Genomic DNA, 21,373 nt, shown 5'->3' on the forward strand with positions numbered 1-21,373 from the left:
TGTACATGATTGTATCAGCCATTTTAGTTCTTGCCATTTGGAGAGCAAAATATGGTATTTCATTTTGTTTTCATTTGCATTTCCCTAACAGCTGGTGAAATTGAATGCTTTTTCATGTATCTCATATTCTCTGCCCATTGGTTAGTTGAATTTCTCTTTCTGATTTGTAGGAGCTCTTTGCGTCCTCTGGATATTAGGCCTTTGTCTATGGAATATGTAGCAGATGTTTTCTTCCAGTCTGTCACTTGTTTTAATTTTCTCTTAAGATTTTTGGAAGAACCCTAGGACAGTTTTTTTTTTTTTTTTCTGTTTTTCAAGTTGCTTTAAATTGGGAGGTACTGACTCTACCTCACTATAGCACTGCCCCAAGGAAGATATGCAAAGTAACCTTGGTCACACTGCACAGATTGTTACTAAAAACATGTCCAGATCAAAACTAGAGATGGTGATTTCAGATCATTTGTTTCCGAACCACTAACCACTACATGAATAAATGACTCCTGCATACAGATGGTTAAACCTTGCACCAGACCACAAGTCTGATGATTTTACTGCTGAAAATATATGTTTCTTAATGAGGTAAAGACTGATTTTACCAATTTAATTCTTATTGAAGGCATTACTAATGATGCATGAATATTTTTTAAATTTAGTTTTTTTGCAAAACAGCATATTAACACATGTTGAGATGATGCTGAAGTCTAGAAAACATCCTAATAAATTACTGGAATGTAGCAGTACCTAGCAACTCATTAGCAAACACTAGGATCCTTGGGTACTCCTTTTTGTTGGAAGACAAAAGTAAACAATTATGGAATGACTACAGAAATGGATAATGTACCAAATAAACTCAATAGGCAAAAAGACATCAAGGGGCATCTTAATAGGCAAGGGACATCAAAGATATAAAGTTTATAAAGTGCCTGCATCAGTAATGTAAAGCAAAGCCAGGTCTATTTTTGAAGGTTATGAAGCAATGTATTTTTTGAAGTAAATACCGCAATCTCGTAAAAAGGAAAAATAAAAAAAACCACAGCTCAAAGAAGACTTATTGGAATTTGTGACCTGAACCTAATCAGGCTGATTGTCTGCTTAAACAGCAACAACAAAAAATCAGGAGTCGTTTTTAGAATTTAAATAAGACCCTGAACATGTTCTGAATATGATCCAAAATTACTTGGGGCTGGGCACAGTGGCTTATGCCTGTAATCCTAGTGCTGTGGAAGCCAAGGTGGGAGGATCACTTGAGGCCAGGAGTTCAAGACCAGCCTGAGCAACATAGTGAGACCCCATCTCTACCAAAAAAAAAAAAAGAAAAAAGAAAAAAGTTTAATTAGCTGAGCATAGTGGCACATGCCTATAGTCCCAGCTACTTAGGAGGCTGAGGCAGGAGGATTTCTTGAGCCCAGGAGTTCGAGGCTGCAGTGAGCTATGAGTGTGCCACTGCATTCCAACCTGGGTGAGAGAGTGAGAACTTATCTCCAAAAACAACAAATACTTGCAGGTTAAACAACACACTTCCAAATCACCTAAGACTCAAAAAGAAAGTCCCAAGATAAACTAGAAATATTTTGAACTAAAGGAAAATAAAAATAAAATCCACCAAAATTTGTGTGCTGCAGTTGAAACAGTATTTAGAGGGAAATTTATAGCATTCAACACATATATTGGCAAAGAGAAAAAATCTAATCAACAAGCTTAGCTTCCATCTTAAGAAACTAGAAAAAGAACAAAAATAATTCCAAAGCAAGTGGAAGGAAGGAAATAACAAAGATACTTGAAACTCAATAAAATTCAAAAGAGAAAAACAATAAAGAAAATCAGTGAAATCACAACTAGTTCTTTGAAAAGCTCAATAATATTGATAAACATCTAGCCAGGTTGAAAAAGAAAGAGAAAAGACAAAATAACCAATACCAGGATCGAAAAAGGGAATATCAGCCTAGCAAGGTGGCTCAGGCCTGTAATCCCAGCACTTTGGGAGGCTGAGGCAGGCAGATCACTTCAAGACCAGCCTGGACTACATGGTGAAACCCCGTCTCTACCAAAAATATAAAAATTAGCCAGGTATGGTAGTGCACACCTGTAATCCCCAGCTACTCAGAAGGCTGAGGCATGAGAATCACTTGAACCCAGGCAGAGGTTGCAGTGAGCTGAAATCGCACCACTGCACTCCAGCCTGGGCGACAGAGCGAGACTCTGTCTCAAAATAAGTAAATAAATAAATAATAAATAAATAAGAAAGAGGAAATATCATTACAGACATTGAAAGGGTAAAAGCATATTATAAACAGTCTACACAAATGTGACAATTTAGATAAAAGTGGACAAATTCCTTGAAAGCCACAAACTACCAAAACTCATTCAAGAAGAAACAAATAACCTGAATGGTTTCATATCATCTACTAAAGGAATTGAATTCATACTTAAAAGTCTCCCCAAAAAAAGAATGAAGGCCCAGATAGTTTCGTTGTAGTATTCTACCAGACATTTTAAAAAGAAATAACACCAATTTTATATAATCTCTTCCAGAAAACAGAAGAGGGAATACTTCCCAACTCATTTTATTAGGCCAGTATTATCCTGATCCCAAACCAGACAAAACATCACAGGAAAACTATAGACTTAATCCCCCATAAATATACACAAATGCTAGCATATTGAATACAACAATATGTAAAAAGACTAATATACCATGACCAAGTGAGGTTTGTCTCAGGAATACAATTCTGGTTCAGTATTCAAAAATCAATCAATATAATCCACCATGTTAATAGATTAAGGAAGAAAAACCTCATGATCATATAAAGTGGCACAGGAAGGTGTTTGATAAAATTTAGTATTCATCACAATAAAAACTCCAGCAAACTAGAAATACAAAGGAACTTTCTCAACCTGATGAAGGACATCTATTTAAAACTTGCAGCTAACATCATACTTAATGTTGAATAACTTAATGCTTTTCCTGTAAGATCGGCAGCAAGACAAAGCTGTCGACTCTCACCACTCCTGTTTAATACAGTACTGAAAGTCCTAGACATTGCAAGTAAGCAAGAAAAATATATAAAAGGCATAGAATGTGAAAGGAAGAAGTAAAGCCGTCCCTGTTCACACATGATGTATTTGTCTACTTAGATGATTTCAAGAATTTACAGAAAAGCTCCTATAAACAATAAAAGAGTTTAGCAAGATTATAGGATACAAGGTCTACACATAAAAATCAATTATATTTCTACATTCTAGTAATAATTGTTCACCAAAATTAAATATTATTTTATACTTTTAAATATATTATAGTCATATATATACTAAATGCTAATATATAATTTATAGTAGTTCCAAAAAATACAGAGAGAAATATTTAGGTATAAAACTATCAAGACATGTGGAAGATCTCTATATTGAAACCTAACAAACTCTAATAAAAAAAATCAAAAAAGACCTAAATAAATGGAGGCAAAAAAAATGTTTATGGATTAAAAGACTCAATAGAGGAACGATGTCAATTCTCTCTAAACTGACCTTTAAATGTCATGCAATTATATTCAAAATCCCAGCAGAACTTTGTGTAGCTATAGTGAAGGTAATTCTAAAATTTATGTGGGAAGACCATGGAATTAAAATAGCTAGGAATAATTTTGTAAAAGAAGAATAAAGCTGGAGAAGTCACACCACACAATTTTAAGACTTATTGTAAGCTGCTGTAATTAAGACAGTGTTGACACTGGCAAAAGAATAGATATGTAGATCAATGGAACAGGATACAGAGTCCAAAAATAGACCCACACCTTTAAGGTTCATTGATTTTCAACAAACGTGCCGAGGCAATGAAGAAAGAATAGGGTTTTTTTCAACAAGCAATATTAAAACAATTGGTATTCATGTACTGAAGGAAAAAAGAAGAATCTCAAACTAATCTTACACCATATACAAAAATTGAGTCAAAACAGATCATAGATCTAAGTAGAAAATGTAAAACTATAAAATTTTAGAAGAATGAGTAGGAGAAACTCTTCATGTCTGGGGTTATGCAACATGTTCTTAAACATCATACCAAAAGTACAATCAATAAAATTAAAGTTATAAATCAGATTTATCAAAATTAACTACTTTTGGTCTGTGAAATTTACTGTTAAGAGAATGGAAAGACAAGTGGCAGACTGGGAGAAAATCTTTTCAGATCTCATATCCCACAAAGGGCTTCTATACAGAATATACAAAATACATAAATATTAACTCTCAAAATTCAATACTCAGAAAACAAACAGCTCATTTATTTTACAAATGGTGGGGGTGCAAACGACCTGACCAGATACTTCACCAGAAAGGATGTACAGCTGCAAATGAACGCGTGCAAAAATGTACCCCCCATCAGCATTAGAGAAATTTGAATCTGAACAATGATGAGATATGACCATTTCTTTATTAGAAGAGCTTAACATTGTTTTCATTTTTAAGTGACAATACCAAGTGATAGCAAGGATGTGGAGCAACTGGAACTCTTGTATGTTGCTAGTCAGCATGCAAAATGGGGCAGATACCTTGGAAAACAACTTGGCCATTTCTTATAAAATTCAACAGACATACCATACAAGCCAGCTATCTACCCTAGAGAAACGAAAACTTAGGTTCACACAAACTCGTATGCAGATGTTTGTAACGGTTCTCTTCATAATTGCCAAAAACTGATGGTAACCCAAATGTCCTTCAATGAGTGAGGGGATAGACTTCAGTGCGTACAATAGAACATTACTCAGCAATAAAAAGAGCAAACTGCTGGTAAATACGACGACATGAGTGACTCTCAAAGGCACTGTGCTGGGTGAAAGAAGCCAGTCTCATAAAGCCCCTACTATCTGATTCCAGCTATATGACATTCTGAAAAAATGAGAACTTCCACAATGCAGGGCAGGGGTGGGAGAAGTGTGTGAGTCTAACATGGCCGTGTGAGGGAGTCTGGGGGTGACAGAACTCTTGGGGACCCTGCTTTTGAAGGTGGCTACACAAATCTATGTGTGTGTCCAAACCCATGATGCACACACATGCTCCCAAGTCAATTTTACCATATTTAATAATAAATAAAAAAGAAAACAGTATGAATCCAACAAGGAAAGAAGACAGGAGGAAATATCAGACAACCAACCTCAGCTGTCATTTTGAAATGAATCTTATGTTACAGAACAGAATTTTTTTTTAAATTTCTCTAGAAAGACCATTTTAGGTAATTGGGTATGGGTTGATGATACAGGTTGTGGTGAATTATTTCAGGCTGAACACAGTAGGAGATTGTGCCACAGTTTTTCCTCAGTTTGGGCAGGGCAAGTAGGAAATTGAGGGCTTCTATAATCAGGACTTTGGGCAGAAAACCTTGGTGTCAGGTTTCTTCATTCAGCAATTTATGTACATCTGTAAAGTTGGAAGCCCTGTGGGAAAACACACAAATCCGCAGGGGAGTCCCTGGCCTTGGGATACCTGTAAGGTAGTTGAGAAGATAGGACACAGGAGGCCCTCGGGATTGAGACTGCAATTACTCTGCAGAGCCCCCTTATAAACCACCCAGTGGGGGCTTCTCAGTCAGGTCTCGTTGGTGGAGTAATAGGTCACTACAAATAAGTGCCCTATAAAAGATTTGGGAACATTTCATCAGCGATAATCATTTGCAGTGCAATTTTCCCTTCTATGGTCAAGCCAGCAAAATTGATGGGTTTCTTAAATGTGCCTCAGGAGATTTTCTGATCTCTGTTCCACTTAAAGCCAGTTTGGTTATTTTTTAGTCTCCCTCCACAAAACAGTATTTCATCAGGTTCCCTGCAGCCAGAAATGTCTCTCCCTGACTTCCTAAATCACTGCAAGATTCTGCCGGGCACAGCATGGAGTAAGTAAACAGGCCTAGAGACCCAGGACTGAGGACAATTGTTTGCATTGTTCTATGATGAGTCATCCAAACAGCTTGAGTCTCTCATGCCCCCAGATGGTGTCCACCTCTGCCAGGGTTGGTTGATAGTACTTTCCATCACAGTAACACGTGTCCCCTTTCCATTGCCCCGAGTAAAAGCTGAATTGAAGAGCTTCTGATGTCAGAGCTTCCTATCTGAGGTGTCACTCCAAAAAGGGAAACTGAGGAAGCAAGTGAGAAAGAGTAGCTCACCTCAGCACGCAGAATGTGAGCCAAAGTCTAAGCAATCTGCATTCTATTAAAATATGGTCCATAGAAAACCAAGGGCTGCTACACTTACTCCCATTTGCCAGGCCAGTAAACAAACCTGACTCCCCAAATACCAGCGAGGCAAGAAATCAGGCAATAGACTGGCTAGGATGTTTCATTTCCTCTGCCTCTTTCTCTGCTAGCTTTGTTGCCAAAGAATTAGGTCTGTTTGTAAGAGACTATATTAACTATAGATAGTAGTAATATTTTTCAGACAAGGAAAATGAAGAACAAGAAATAAGGGACAGGGCAAGATGTTGTCAGACCCCACCTGCATCCCTTCCACATGCCAGGCATGTGCACACTAGCATAACTTCACCTGCTAGCACCACCCACTCCCCTGAGAGCATTTTTCACCCATTCAAGAGATATATGTGGGGCAGACTGGTGCTGGGGAATTAAAGTCCCCTGCCCCGGGAGGACTCAATCAATGACTGTTGGCAGTTGCTGTATACATACCCCAGCTCCCTCCCTCTGCAGGAGTGAGAGCTCTGAGGCATGTATCCTCTACAGGCCCCTAGAGTCTCCCAGTGGGATTGAGCTTCAATTGCCCACAGTGGAAAATGGCTTGCCATTGCCCCCGTATTGGCTGCCTTCCCTCCCTGTCTCACTTCCCTTTTCTCTTACCAGTGCTTCCAGGGATCATTTCCCAAATAAACTACTTGTACTAGGGTCTGCTTCTAGGAGAAACCACACTAAGATAGAGGGTAACGGGGTGTTACCTCTGAGATAACTCAGATGGTGAAAAGAAGACAGGAAAATGGAAGCTGGACTATGCAGGCTTTCTCAACCAAAGTGACTTGAGAAACTGCAGGAAGGCTACTGGCCTCTGGCTACTGTAACAACTTCCTAGAAGTCACTGTCCTCATTGATAATGTTACACTATTAGGAATTAGGGGCACCTGTTTGCCATTCAGGTACTTATCTCTTCTCGATGTACATGCAACATCTTAGCTTACCCATTGTTCACCCATTGTATTATCATCATTGGTGATTTCCTAAGATCCAGGTAAAAACCACCAATTCCTCTAAACACTGCCACATTGTTAAAATAACAACCCACAAAGGACTGCTGACGTTAGTCAGCTGACATGTAATCAATCTTCAGAAAACAGATTCCTGCGACTTCTGTGGTACAGAAAATCATTACATCAAGTGTATTGTCGCCAGCAGAAAATATCCTAAGGCCCACAATAAACTTCTCACCAGAAACTGCATGTCATACACATTCACTCTTCACTGATACCCTTGATTGCAAAGAGAAAAGATTACAAATATCACCATGGAGAAGGTATCAGATCTGTTTCCAGTGACAGGCCAGAGTCAAAATCCTTTCACATGAAGCTGAATAAATTCAGAAACTTCTCCCCCACAACCCTCTTCCCCTCTCCTTGCCACACACTCACACAACTCCCCCAAAGCAAGAACTATTTCAAGTGGCAGCCTTTGGGGATAGAGAGCAATCTTTAGATTCCTTTATTAATTCCTTGGCCACCTCTCTGGCCTCCCAATGCTGACAAAGTCTAGCTCAGGTGTGTTTGTTTTGGAGCCCACGAGGCCTAGCCAGCGTGGCCAGTATAAAGCTGTCTGAAAAATACTCGCTCTTGGTATTTTTAAGAAGGGCAAAAAGGAACACATTTAACCAGATTTCATTTCTTCAGCAGTTTGTGAGTTAGGATTGGCATGAGTTAGGAATATAATCATCCAGCCTGTGTCTGAAAGAATGCCGCCCTTTTCCAGTTTGCACAGCTTTCTTGCCTCTTGCTCGCCTTTATAAGCCACCCATCCTTGTTCCTGGAGGGGTGACAGCACTAAAGGAAACTTCTCTGAATGAGTCCCACATGTCCCAGGACTCACCAGCCTGTGACAGCCAAACAGGGTGCGTCTCCTTCTTATTCCCAAAATATTATGACCAAAGTCCCTCCTGGCTTTACTGCTAGAAATTAATCCACTCACATCAAAGCAAGTCCCCAGACTGTGCCCAAAGGCTCTCCAAGCACTGCCTCCAAGCACTGAGCTGGAGCGCCTGCCTGAGGTCCTTCCTCTCTGTCTTCCTCATCTGCTCTCATGCTATAGGGGCTGCTGTCTGCAGGGCATGCTGTCCTCTGATGGTGCCATTGCTGGTGGCCGCTACCAGGCCTCGAAGACCCTGTAGCCCTGGTGATGGCATCTGACTAGGTGAGGCAAACTTGAACAAGGTATTGATGGAGGTTTAAGCCTAACAGAAATGCTCCTTGGAGAGCAGCTAAAAGCTCCTTCTGGTTTCTTGGAGGGCTTTGACCCATAGGCTTCTAGCCTCATTTGTGGAGGCTTCCACACACCCTCAGGCAGGCCTGCTCCAAGAGGCAACCTCCTGTGGCCACAGGGCCCAACTGCCTATTTGTATGTTCACTTTCTCCAGAGCACTTCCTGGACCCACAGCTCTCACATGATAATTTATAGCAGTTTGTTTTCCAAAACTCTGGGCCATTCAGTCCTCAATGACATAAGCATGTCATCAGTCAAGGTGGGACTCCCCCCAGTGACCAACAACTTGTTCCATCTTTCCTCAAAAGCAGCGTTTCTCAATGGGGTTGCCATTGGCCTGATGAGACAGGTGGTTCTTTAGTGGCAGGACCCGGCTCGGCTCACTCAGTACAATAGTGTCTTTCCCTCATTGTTGTGGCCACCATTGAGTCCCTGGATGAAAGCCTCCATTCACGTGTGAGGTGGGGACAAGATCAGACCTATGTATTCATTCCACCATTGACTGCCCACTATTCCCAAAGAGCTACAGCAGGTGCTTGGACAAGGACACATATCCACATCATCTGTATTAGTCATGGCTCTCCAGAAAAACAGAGCCAAAAGGATGTGCATAGATAAAGAGAGAGATTTATTTTGAGGCACTGGCTCATGAGATTATAGGGGCTGGCAAGTTCAATTCAAACAGGGCAAGCCTACAGACCGGAGAGCCAAGGAAGGGTTGATGTTGCAGGTCAAGTCCAAAAGCAGTCTGGAGGCACAATTCCTTGCGCTCTGGAGGACTTCAGTCTTTTTTCTCTTAAGGCCTTCAACTGATTGGATAAGGCTCACTCCCACTATGGAGGGTCATCGATTCTTCTCAAAGGCTACTGATTTAAACATTAATCACATCTAAAAACAACATCTAGACTAGTGTTTAAGCAAACATCTGAGCACTGTAGCCTACACACTTTGACATATAAAACTAACCATCACAACATCCAAGTACAAGCGTTACTTTTGAGGCCTAGGATAAACTGATTGAAGATTTTGTTTTAATCTGTAGCTCTGCAAACACGTAATTCTGCTAAAGAAGCACCCAATCTGTGTTTCTGAACACAGAATACTAAACAGAACATCTAACTCTTACTTAGAGGCACCTACCTGCATTTGGGTGATTTCATTTTTAGAGCTTCCCCCAAAATAATGGTGTATCTTTACCTTACATGTACAAACCTCAAATGCCCCATTAAAATGATTAGCTTATCTCCAACAGAGCCATGTTTTCCTCAAAGATAATATCCAGACTTTCTCATAGAAGGCAAAAGCTGCTCCTAATTCTGGGAATTTTATCTTCCCAAGTTCAAAGAATGTGAAGGTTTGGTCTCCTCCGGGCATCTGTTAGACCCTGGAGCAGCTGATGACCAATATGCTCCATTAGCTGAAATGAAATCAGCTTCTGCTGTGATGAGGATTAGAAACAACTGCTGTGCTCTGGAATGTACATTACCACATCTCCCACGTTATAGGTAACAGTTACCCACCTGTCCCTAGCCATGAAGGAACTGAACATCCCTGTGATGGGAAAAGCCATAATTAAGGATTATGCCTTTATGTGAAAAGCAAGATTAAGTTTACAAGTAAATCTATAAAAGTGCCTACAAATATTTTTATATTCATCAAAACAAAACACTAAAACCAATCCACTAAAGAATTATAATAACATTTCATTCATCATAATGGGCTCTGTATATTTAGCCTCCATTTACCATCCCCTTGGAGGCAGAAGATTTTTCAGGATCTCCCTCCCCTAAAGTTTCAACATGAAGCTTGTAAATTATTTTTATCTTTGCATATTGTGGCAATTCCTTCTCCATGTCTGTTTTTCTTCTCTCTGGGTATTCACTGCCTTCCTGATATTAGCCCTTGGAATTATTGACTTCCCAGAGACACAGCACCCAGAATTGTGCCATCAGCCCTTCTTACACGTTCTGATTTCCCACTCCCTCTCCTCACTCATTTTGATGGCTGAAGAAGTGTAGTTCTCAGGCCATGTGTACTCCAGCTTCCCTCATCTCCCAAAGCTTCATTGCAAAAACCTCTCATTTGGTTATGTTGTCTGCTTTGCCTCTTTTTTCTAGTCCTAACTCCCTAGATTTCCTTATTATGCATTATCCCCAAAATGACCAGCTTATATCCACCAGGACTGCGATCTGTAAGAAACAGAGCCGTGTGTACTGGAATTTCAGGCAGGCAGAACTCAAGTTCAGGGAGGGGAAACTATGTTCCTCCTGAAATATGTCACTCCTGAAAAGCACCCTCTGTAAAACGGTGGGTATGTCCATCTCGCCCTCTCTCCTTCCTCTTTCCTCTTTGAAAATATTTAGCCTCAGAGGAAACAAAAGGAGAAAGATCTCTGGTGTTATTTTTCTGGAATAAAATAAAGTAAAATAACAGGATGCGGATAGAAATTATTCCAGGCTCTGAAAACAGAACCATTACCACCAGCATTTCAGGAAAGCTTATTAAAAAGTAATTTACTTCCAATTACAGAAATCAATCATATTTCACTATAACAGAATATGGAAGACCCATTACTAACTAAAGTAATAGTGAATTTGAGGGTAAATAACTGATCAGAAGGCAGAAGGTTTAGTAAATATAAACTAAATTTGTAAAAAGTTGGAGTCAGCGAGTGCTGAAAGGTCACAGCTCTGCTTTGTGAAACCCTGATTTGGACGATTGCAAGGACATATGATTGTCCCCCCTTCCTCCCCACCGTAGGGGAGTGAGGTACTTCAGAAAAGTCTGCTGGGCCCACGATAACTTGTTAATTTAGGCCTGAAAATGTGTTTCTAAAAGGAATCAGGGGAAAATACAGATGTCCTGCCATATTCGAATGTAATCAAGACCTTAGAAACAATTGCAATAGGTTAGCTTGCTTCAGTCCTCCATGCAGTGTTATTTGTAATCAGAGCCACCCACCTCAAAATTATTACTTTAACTAGTACCACCACTGTGACGACCACCACTCATTGTGCACCTACAATGTTCCAGGCACTCTGCTGGGGGCTTTATGTACATTGGGTCTCATTCTTGCAACAACCTTGCAAGGTTGGTGTTATCACCCTATTTTAATGAAGAAATTGAAGCTCAAAGGGATTAAGTAGCCTAGGGTCACAGGTAGGAAGTGTCAGTGCCAGTCTACGTGCTCCCAAAGCCCATGCTTTTTCCATTATTGTAGGCCCAGGATTCCCTCTGCAACTTCTCCTGCCGTTTTCCACTCCCTCTCCTCTGATGGGCCTTCACTGCTGTTCAGTTGTCTCTGAAGGCCAGCCACCTTTCTCTGGCTTCCCACTCCACCACAGTTTCCCAGTGCACCTGCTGGGCTCAGTCCCCATTGGCTCCCTTGGATTGTTTTCCTGAGATGCACTAATATGTCCACCCCATGCCACTCCCATGTAGGTGAGCGCAGAGACAGAGCACAGGGAGCCTCATAGATTCAATGGTGGGCCTGGCCCATCGCACCAGAAAGACGCAACATGTATATGCAGCATCTAAAAATGACTTTTGAACCTGGAAGCTGAAACCATTTCCATTCAGTTTTGTCTTTTATTCACAAACTCACTAAGACATTTCTCCTAATCTCCAGTCTCTTCAGATGGAGAACAATTCCCACATCACGAAGCACCAACTCTGTGTTAGGCAATTATTTTACAGGCCAGCTGGAAGTTTGGCCAGCAGTGAGCCTTAATTGGGGCTTGTTTTTTCCCACTGACTTTTTTTTAAGCACTAACTGATTTAAAATTAAATGAGTAGAATCAAGTTTTATTTTGGAGTGAAAGAGTTGATTATTTATATCAAAGAGCCATGTAAAACTTGCTGTTTTCTTGTTGGAATCCAAGTTTTTAAAAGTATATACACTGCAAAATCAAACATCTCAGTGCTTGGGGTTGATTTTATGTCCCTTCAGTGAACCTGCCCTCCACTTCCCAGTTAGTGAGGGGCCCTACAAACTAGCCTCCCGTGCAAATAGGAGCATGTTGGGAACAGATGGAATATACCTGTCCCACCCCCACTGGAGAAGAGGAGCTTCGAATGCCCTCAGGTACTCCTAAGAGTGTACCCTGGGCTACTTATGGGGATATAAGGATGGAAATCACAGACAGTGGCTACCAGGGCCCTGCCCTCACCCCAGACAGCATTTCTGGCAACCGGAACCACATCTTCAAACAGTAAGAATGATTGTGAACTACAGCTACTCCTACAGGGCAGGCCTTGGAAGCTGGTTATATCCCCCCTTGCTGAGATAAGAACTTTCAAGCATCTAAAGTAACATCTTTTGAATAGATGCCAACACAATCATAAGCCCTCAGCTCCCTGAGATGTTTAGTATTTAACAATTCATGCTGGTCGCTGAGCTGAAAATTTTCCTAATGCTTACCCACTTGCATCTCCACGTTTGTTTGAGCTTTTAACAAATGTGCTTACTTAATTCTCTGAATCTGTTTATGTAATAGTATCACATGCAGAAATAGTGATATCAATAAGCTTCTTAGCTTAATTACACGTATACAATAGCCAAATGCTTGAGCTTCAGACAGAACGTGCTAATCTTGTGTGATTATTTTGATTACTTGGGTAGCCCAAATGAATATCCCAGAGCAAAAGAAATTGGGTCTCCCAGACATGGTATAATTTGGTCATCTTTTTATAAATGAGAGCATTCCCCAAAATGTGATCACCATGTTCTGTCGTAATGATAAGAAAGGAGCTGTCTTGAAAAGCCCAGACTACTGTCTGGTGTTTTCCTCCCAAGCTGAAATGCTCATTAATTACCAGGCACATCCTCCTCCACAGGATGGGCCCAAGGTGACGGGGAGCTCTTGAGAAAATCCCCATGGGAGGAAATCAAGACAAGTTCCAGTGATGTTTTTCTAGAAAGTATTGATATCTTTTAAAATGAGCTGCTTTCCCCCTTTCTCTACGACTTCATTATGTTATCAACTATGATGTTTAGCATACTAAATGGAAGAAGAATCTTGAATTCTGGAGAAATGAAGTGTCAGTTTGGAATAAGGCAGCTTAAAAACATTTGCCGAGCATTTAGGCCACTCCTGGTCTCCCACTGTATGTTCCATTGCTGGACCTTTCTCTCTGAGGAACCCAGGGGAGGACCTGTTGCCGTGACCTCAAGAAGGGAAGAAGGCTTCTCAGAGGTACCCAAGCCAGTGGAAATCCCTTACTGTCTTGGGATCCCTCTGACCCTCTGTCTTCCACCTTCACTTCTTTACCAGGCTGCCGGTGAATAACACAGCTCTGCCAAATAATCCGATGCTGAAACCCTCCTTATTTCCCCTATCCCTGTCGCTGAGACTTGGATTATGAATATTTTCAGCCAGCACACATGGCAGATGACATCACATGTGTGGCAGGTGCATAAGCACAATTTCCAGTGTGCTATAGTAACATCACATTTCCCTATCAAGGAAGTGCAGTGGGTATTTAATTTTTATTTCTTTTTATAAATATATGCAAATATAGCTTTTATATGAATCGTAAATCATGTGCCTTTATTAAAGTACATTTTCTCTTTTTTTAATCTTGCCTGGCTTCATCCTCTCCTACCCAATTCATTCTCCACCCGACTTCCACCCTCAGTAACCTGTCATAGCATTGTAGATATTCATTCACATAACCTCCATGGTCACATGATCATATATATACATATATATGCACAAGGGCATATATGCGTGCACAAACACACACACACACAAACACACAGTTATTTACATACATATATATAAAGCTCTTGCCATTGTTTGTTTCACCAAACACAGGATCATTTATACCCCATTCTTTTCTCTGATTCCTTTTTTCTTCTTCCTTGGGTTCTGTTGAATTGTTAAAATGTTGGCATTCCCTCCCCACAACACCCATCCCTTGCCTTTTTTTCTGATCTTCTATTGATTTGGCTGCTATTGTACATATTTTTATTCTTCTAGAGTTAAAAAGTAACTATAACAATGTCTGTAGTTGTTCCAAATATATCCTCCTCCCAATCACAGCCAGGGTTACAGCTCGCGTTAACTCCCCGCTGAACATCCCATTACTTTATCTTCACTGTGTTATTATTGCCTAAAGGGTTAGTTTTCAGATACACACACACACACATACACACAGAGGTTTTTTAATGGTCAAATAATTAAATATTTTTACTTAAATATTTAATTTACATTTTATGCTATTATTTCTTTTATCCCCCACCGATGTGTTTATTTTTCTTCTTGCTGATCATAACAACTTTCACACTTACATAGTTTTTATTATATGTCAGGCACTCCTTAAGTACTTTACACATGTGACCTAATTCAGTTCTCATAACAGCACAAATGCTGTTATAATCCCCATTTTTCAGATGTCAAAACTGAGGCACACTGACATTCAGTCACTTGCAGGAGGCTACACAGTAGTGGCCTAGCTGGATGCAAACCCAAGGGGGTTGGCTCGAGAATCCATGCACTCACCCTCCACCCTTGGTTGCCTCTCAGTTGAGTTCTTTTAGGGAGAGAGGGTCTGTGGGTGGTAAATGCTCTTTGTCCTCTTATGACTGATAATGTCTTTACTGAGCCCTCACCTATGAATGATAGTTTGGGTATGAATAAAATTCACGTTGACAGCTGTTTCCCTCCACTATCTCCTGGCACCTGTAGTTGTCACTGAGGAGTGGGCGGTCATCTAAGTTGCTCCTTTGCAGGTCCTCTGGAAGCTGTTAATAGTGGTTCTGTTTCCCTGAAGTTCTGTAATTTTACTACGATGTGTCTGGGGGTGGATTTATTTTTATTTATCCTGCTCAATATTCAAACTGCACTTTCAACCCAAGGGCTTATATTTTTCTCGAATGCTGGAAAATCTCAACTGCTATCTCTTCAAATACTGCTTCTTTACAATTTGCCTCCATTCCCTTCTAGAATTCTAGGCAAATTAGGAAGCCTCTCAGTCTCTTCTCTGTGACTTTTAACTGCTTTCCCCATTTTTATCTCTTGCTTTCTGTGCTGTGCTTGAGTGAGTTTTTCCAACTATCTTCCAATTCACTAATTCACTTTTGAAATTTACCCTGTCTAGAGTTTATTCCCTTACTCTCTGTACTTTTTGTTTCAATGACTAATTTTTATTTCAAAATTTCTGTTCTATCCACCTATTCTTGTATCATTTATACCTATTTGTCATATATTTCTTATTCTTTTTAAAGAAAATATATCCCTTCATTAATCTCGTTAAGTATCCTCAACATACTTTAAGGTCTTTGCCTTGGGCAGATAGACTAGCTCAATCATTATGGAGGGCAGCACTCAAATTAATTACGCAGATCTGCTGAGAACCAGCAGAGAAATTTTCTTACAGACTTATAAGACTACGTGCTTAGGGATGGTCATCACAGCACTGTTTGCGTTAGTGGGAGTGAGGTGCAATCCAGTTGTTCAACTATCAAAAAATGGAAGTAAAAGTTGGGGTGCATTCTGTGGAATGGATGTAGCAGTCAGAAACTGAGAAGTAGATGCATATACAGCAAAACAGATGTCAAAAACAGTACTAATAAATAAGAAACAGAACGAGATCTATAGCACAATATTACTTTCATAGCTTAAAACTACACAGAAAACTTGAACACAAATTGTAAGAACACCTACAATAAGAACACATACATCAAACCAATTAGAATGGTTGCCTGTTGGAAGAAGAGGAGAATGAGAATAGGACATGAGGCATGAAGTATGAGGGTCAAAGTACACATATACATACACACACACACACATATATATACATGCATGCATATATATATACATGCATATGTATACATACATCTATACATACAAACAAACATGCATATAGGAGAGGCATTGCCCAGGCTGATGCGGATGGCATACCCTAAACTGAAGAGTAAAATTAACTCAAGCCTCTGTGCTTCTGCATCAACAAATGTCTTCATCTGCCTGCCCAGAAAATTACTTTCATCTGTAACTAATTCATGTTCCAACTATTGACTTATCTTTTTTTAGCATTAGATTTATTCATATATTTTGGCATTTTGGTGGGCAGGCCCATTTTTAATGAAACACGTTTTATTTATTTCTCTTACTCTCTTTCTCTTTGTGTTCACCCCTCTCTGGCTGACAGATCCTCCAGGCCCCCAATCCAAAATCAGCTCCAGTAAAGACAATTTGGAGTGCCTGCTCCATAACAGTACTGGAGATGAGCAGACCCTGTCTAGAGCCGGTGAGCAGCTGGGCTTGGCAACTGGAGAGAGGCTGAGTTTGTACATTTCTTCCTCCTTTGGCTGGCATTGAGTTGGAAACCGTAGCCCCAAGCAACATCTGGTGCACGTTTTTTTCAGTCCCCTTTCACTCACAGATTGGGTGGTAGGGAGTCTCACTTCAACCCTCAGCTTCAAACAATGTGCCTGACTCTTACCCTGTTTCGCATGGCGCCCTTTTAGTCACCTTCCTACTTCTGGAACCAGTGCTTTGCACGCTCAAGGCCTCAGCTCCACTCGCCATTTTTGCATTCCGTCCTACTTCTGGTCTTCAGAAATATGTCTCATAATCAAATCCAGCAATGTCTTCCTGATAGTCTCTTTTCTATTTTATCCACCACTGCTATGCTGAGAAGAGGTAGTTCCTGCCTCAATACATTTTCAAAGTATACCAACAAGTTTGGATAAAGCCTGATGAAATATATATTAGCAAGGGGGACATGAATATGTCTGATTTTAGAGTTTCAAAGAATTTACATCTTCCTGTTAGTTGGAAATCCGTGTAAGGATTACACAATTTATTCTAGGCCCATTATTTTTACAAATAGCCTTACACACAGCCTTTAGGGATCTAACCTTAGGTTATCATGATCCTCTGTGTTAGTACAAAAAAAAAAAACTGGCTTCTCACATCACAGCTGAAATTGACACTCTGAGTTCACAGCCTCTAACTAGACCTTCCATTTCAAAGAGGCCCCTCAGGCAGGAAACATATTCTACATATTCTCCCCATACCCCAGTTCTACTCTAGTAATATAGTCAAACAGACGAATAGCGTTTACCTCGGTCCAGAGCTCTTAGTAATTACCCAGGATCCCAGACTCCAGTATGAATACAACTCAGGCTTCCCCAGCCCCCTAGTCCTCCACTCAACCCTCCCTTGCCGCTCCTGTCCCAAACCAGTATGTACTTGGCTTCTGCATTATTGTCCCAGCAGTTCTGTCAGACTGGAGTGCCCTTCCCAAGTGCACCTTAACACCCTTGCTCTTTTCTGAGCCTACTCAATTCGCCTGTAGTAATTATGCCTTTCCCAATGTCTCCTTTCCCCCTCTAAATGTATCTCTACCATTGATTTGACATTTAGCCACTTGACCTGTCATCTTAACCATGTAGTACCTTCCAATATGTCTGAAAGTGCCTGAATACCTAAAACTAGCGTGGTATATCCTACATGCTGGTGCATTATCCCTTGCTCCGCCGAAAGATCTTGAGATATAGTAAAGCAGATATTATTGCAGTTATAGTATTATTTCCATTTTTCAAATGATAACATTGAGGCTTAGAGATGTTAATTAGCCCATTCAACTAAGAAGTAGCAAAACTGGAATTTGAACTCAACTCTGTCTACCTCCAGATTTCTAATTACTTTCTCTTTTCTTTTTTTCTTTTTTTTTTTTTTTTTTTTTTTTTTTTTTTTTTTTTTTTGAGACTGTCTCAGTCTCATTCGGTTGCCCAGGCCGGAGTGCAGTGGTGCAATCTTGGCTCACTGCAACCTCTGCCTCCCAGGTTCAAGTGATTCTCCTGCCTCAGCCTCCCAAGTAGCTGGGATTACAGGCACCCATCACCACGCCCGACTAATTTTTGTATTTTTAGTAGAGATGGAGTTTTGCCATGTTGACCAGACTGGTCCTAAACTCCTGACCTCAGGTGATCCACCCACCTTGGCCTCCCAAAGTGCTGGGATTACAGGCATGAACCACCATGCCCGGCCCAGATTTGTAATCATTTTCTAGAATAACTGAAATGGCAAAGAGGTTTTGCTTCATCTCAAGTCCAACTTCAAGTAATGGGCTGTAGCTGCCCAGAGTGCTGTGTAGGAAAGCCAAACTCAGACTCAGCAGGAAAGCAAACCATCCCTGACAGAGGAGCAAGACCAGCCATTGGTCCGGCGTTTAAAAGAAAGAGCACACAGGCCACCTATTTGCTGATCCCTGTACCGCACTGACTTTCCTAGGCCAGGATAGAGCCTTCTACGAGTGTGTGTATTCCACAGCACTCAGAACATAGTGCTTAACCTACAGTAGATGAGAGATAAGTATTTATTGTTTGATAGCAGCATAAACATGTTGAATGAGGCACAGCATCCCAGAAATTGCAGGAGCAGCAGACAGCCACTCAGGGAGTCGGAAGTGAATAGCTCTCCTCCGGGCCAGCCAAGCAGCGTTCACTTGGTGAACAATCTCAAAGTAGCATGCATGCAAAATAAAGTGTGAAGCTTATGAAAAATGGTTTTATTCAGAAGACTGAATACTGAAGTAGAAAAATCAGTTTCACTTCTGCATGATGATAATACTTTCCCTAGAACTACTCAGTAACAGAGAAAACCCACACACCACACACAGCACCACCTCCACATATCCCGCTCGCGGTCATATTTAAGGTCACCCATCTCCTCTGGAGCTTTCCCATGGATTGCTGTAAGCTCTGCTCCCCGCTGCCACCCCCACTCCATCAATTAATGAATCAAAAGGGAGAGAAGGTGTTTCTAGCATGTACTGTGGTAAATTACTGGAGGAAAAGTTACTAATTACGGACACTCCTGCAGGCAGCGCGCATTCCTTCCCTCCCCTACCCTTTTGGTTTTCAGCCTCAATCTGGGCTCCCTACTTCCCACCCAGACTGTCTCCGGCCTCAGGCTGAGAGTTCTCTGTTTCCATTTCATCTCTTTTCCATACCTCTGGATGGGGATGTGTCCAGGAACCCAGGCCAAAACCAGCAAATTTATCACCGTGGTAATGACAGCAAGCCGCATGCTGAGTGAATTCTGCAATCCCCCTCAACTCCTTCTTTTGCCAAAACCCAGGAAGCTGCAAGATCCAGCAGGTTACAGACTGTTATCTGCACATGAAGAATAGCTCTGCTAGAAATGCAATTAGGTATCAGCCATAAGGCTATTTTTGGAAGCTTGTTTGGTGGGGGCGGGGGAAACTTGCCATGCAGTGGGAGATGTTAGTCAATTCACCAAAACTTGAGTTTCATAATTGTGACGTACCAGGTTGAGTGCACCTACTCTGGTCAAGGCATGGGGTTGGGAGGCACAGACTTGAGGAAGCATGTGTCAGGAGGCCCATTGTCAGGGAGGCTTATTATTGGGGAGACTTATTATCAGGGAGGTAGTTTCCAGGGAGCAGTGCAAACCAGTGTGTGCTCTAAAGGAGCAAGCCGCTGTCCAGGCTCATTAGGAAGGCAGTACCCAGGCATATGAGAAGCTCGTGGTATAAGGCTGTGCCCGATACCCAGGAAACAGGCAGGGCACCAAAGCGTCACTGACTCTCCATACTGCAGGATTAAAAAGCTTTTGATGACTCACTGTAAATCAAGAGATGTTTCTAAATGGTGTGTTGCATTTGTCACAGCAATATCTCCTTTTATTTGGAGCATGCATGTGCTATCCTGTCTTACAATTTAATTCAGCAGTGTTTGATGCAGCCTAGAGTCTCAGTCCAGCAGCAGCCTTATGTCCCCAACGTCTTTACTCTGCTCTTATGGACAATAAGGGTCAAATCGCACCGAGTGGGGAAAAGATCCATTTGGGGCTGTGGCTGGCTCAGGTGTCAAAGTCATTTTCCTGTTGGATCCAGGTTCACCAATACTCATCATTGGGTCAAGTTTCCACTTCCCCAAATCCCCCTCAGCACACTCCTGAAGTTCCCACCCTTCCCCCACATGGAATAAGGGTGCAATTATTGCTTAGGCCCAGGGCCTGCCATGCTCTCTATGCATAATTCTCTCCAGTGGGGACACATGGAAACCAAGGCACAGACATGCAGGTGCCCCAGACCCTTACCCAAGACAACGATGTGCCTGGAGATAGTGGCCTCCGAGGTATCACCTAAGGACTGGTGATGTTTGGCCTCCACAGAGGGCAAGTCGAGGTAGAGAAATCAGTCAAAGCATCCTCAGATGTGTGAAGGGCCCTCACCGCAAGTGACAGAGGATCTTTTTCTGTGCTGATCCAGAGAACAGGCCAGGCACACAGCTGAAGGTTATAGGGAAGCAGATGCAACTCCACATAATTAATTCCTTATATGTATCTTAATGGAATTGCTCGAATACATACAAGTCCGAAGGGAAATGCCCATTTCCTTCTGTAGAAGGGATTCCTAAATTGGGTGCAACGTTGAACTGAATGACCTCTGCCATCTCTCCCAACTGTAACATTCTAGGAGTGCCCTAGAACTCTCCATAAGTGATAAAGTCTCTTGTGACTGCTTCCTCGTCTACTCATCTTTTGAATTCTCAATTCAGCTATAGCCTTGGAGGTATAGAATGTACTTATGTGAGGAAAGAAATATCTTAAACAAGGAAGCAATGAATTTTCCAGGCTTTCTTGGAATCCCCCAGTGGCCTGATCACATCCCCCAAATGGGACATGCCATACAGACAGCACTGACATTTTAACAAGTGTGCTGAGCCCTTGGACATAAACAAACTCCGGGCTGCTGTTTCACCCATCCTTCATGCACGAAATCATGGAATTTTAGAGGTGGAGGACGCCTGGAGGTCATTGCCTCCCAGATCCTTCCCAGGGCAGGAATTCTCACTCTAACAGCCCAACAGATGGTCACCCAGCTTCTGCTTGAACACTTTCAGGAAGGGGCTCATTGCTTTGCCAGAAGATTTAATCCATT

At 41.4% G+C, this 21,373-nt stretch overlaps 1 protein-coding gene across 10 annotated transcripts in view; it reads left to right on the plus strand.

Annotated features, from left to right (window-relative positions):
* LOC105489673 (kinesin family member 6) overlaps window positions 1-21,373 on the plus strand; it is a 388,549-nt gene that overhangs the window by 315,622 nt on the left and 51,554 nt on the right. The window lies entirely within an intron of this gene.

The sequence above is a fragment of the Macaca nemestrina genome, chromosome 5 (genome assembly GCF_043159975.1).
Source record: "Macaca nemestrina isolate mMacNem1 chromosome 5, mMacNem.hap1, whole genome shotgun sequence".
NCBI classification, from domain to species: Eukaryota; Metazoa; Chordata; class Mammalia; order Primates; family Cercopithecidae; genus Macaca; species Macaca nemestrina.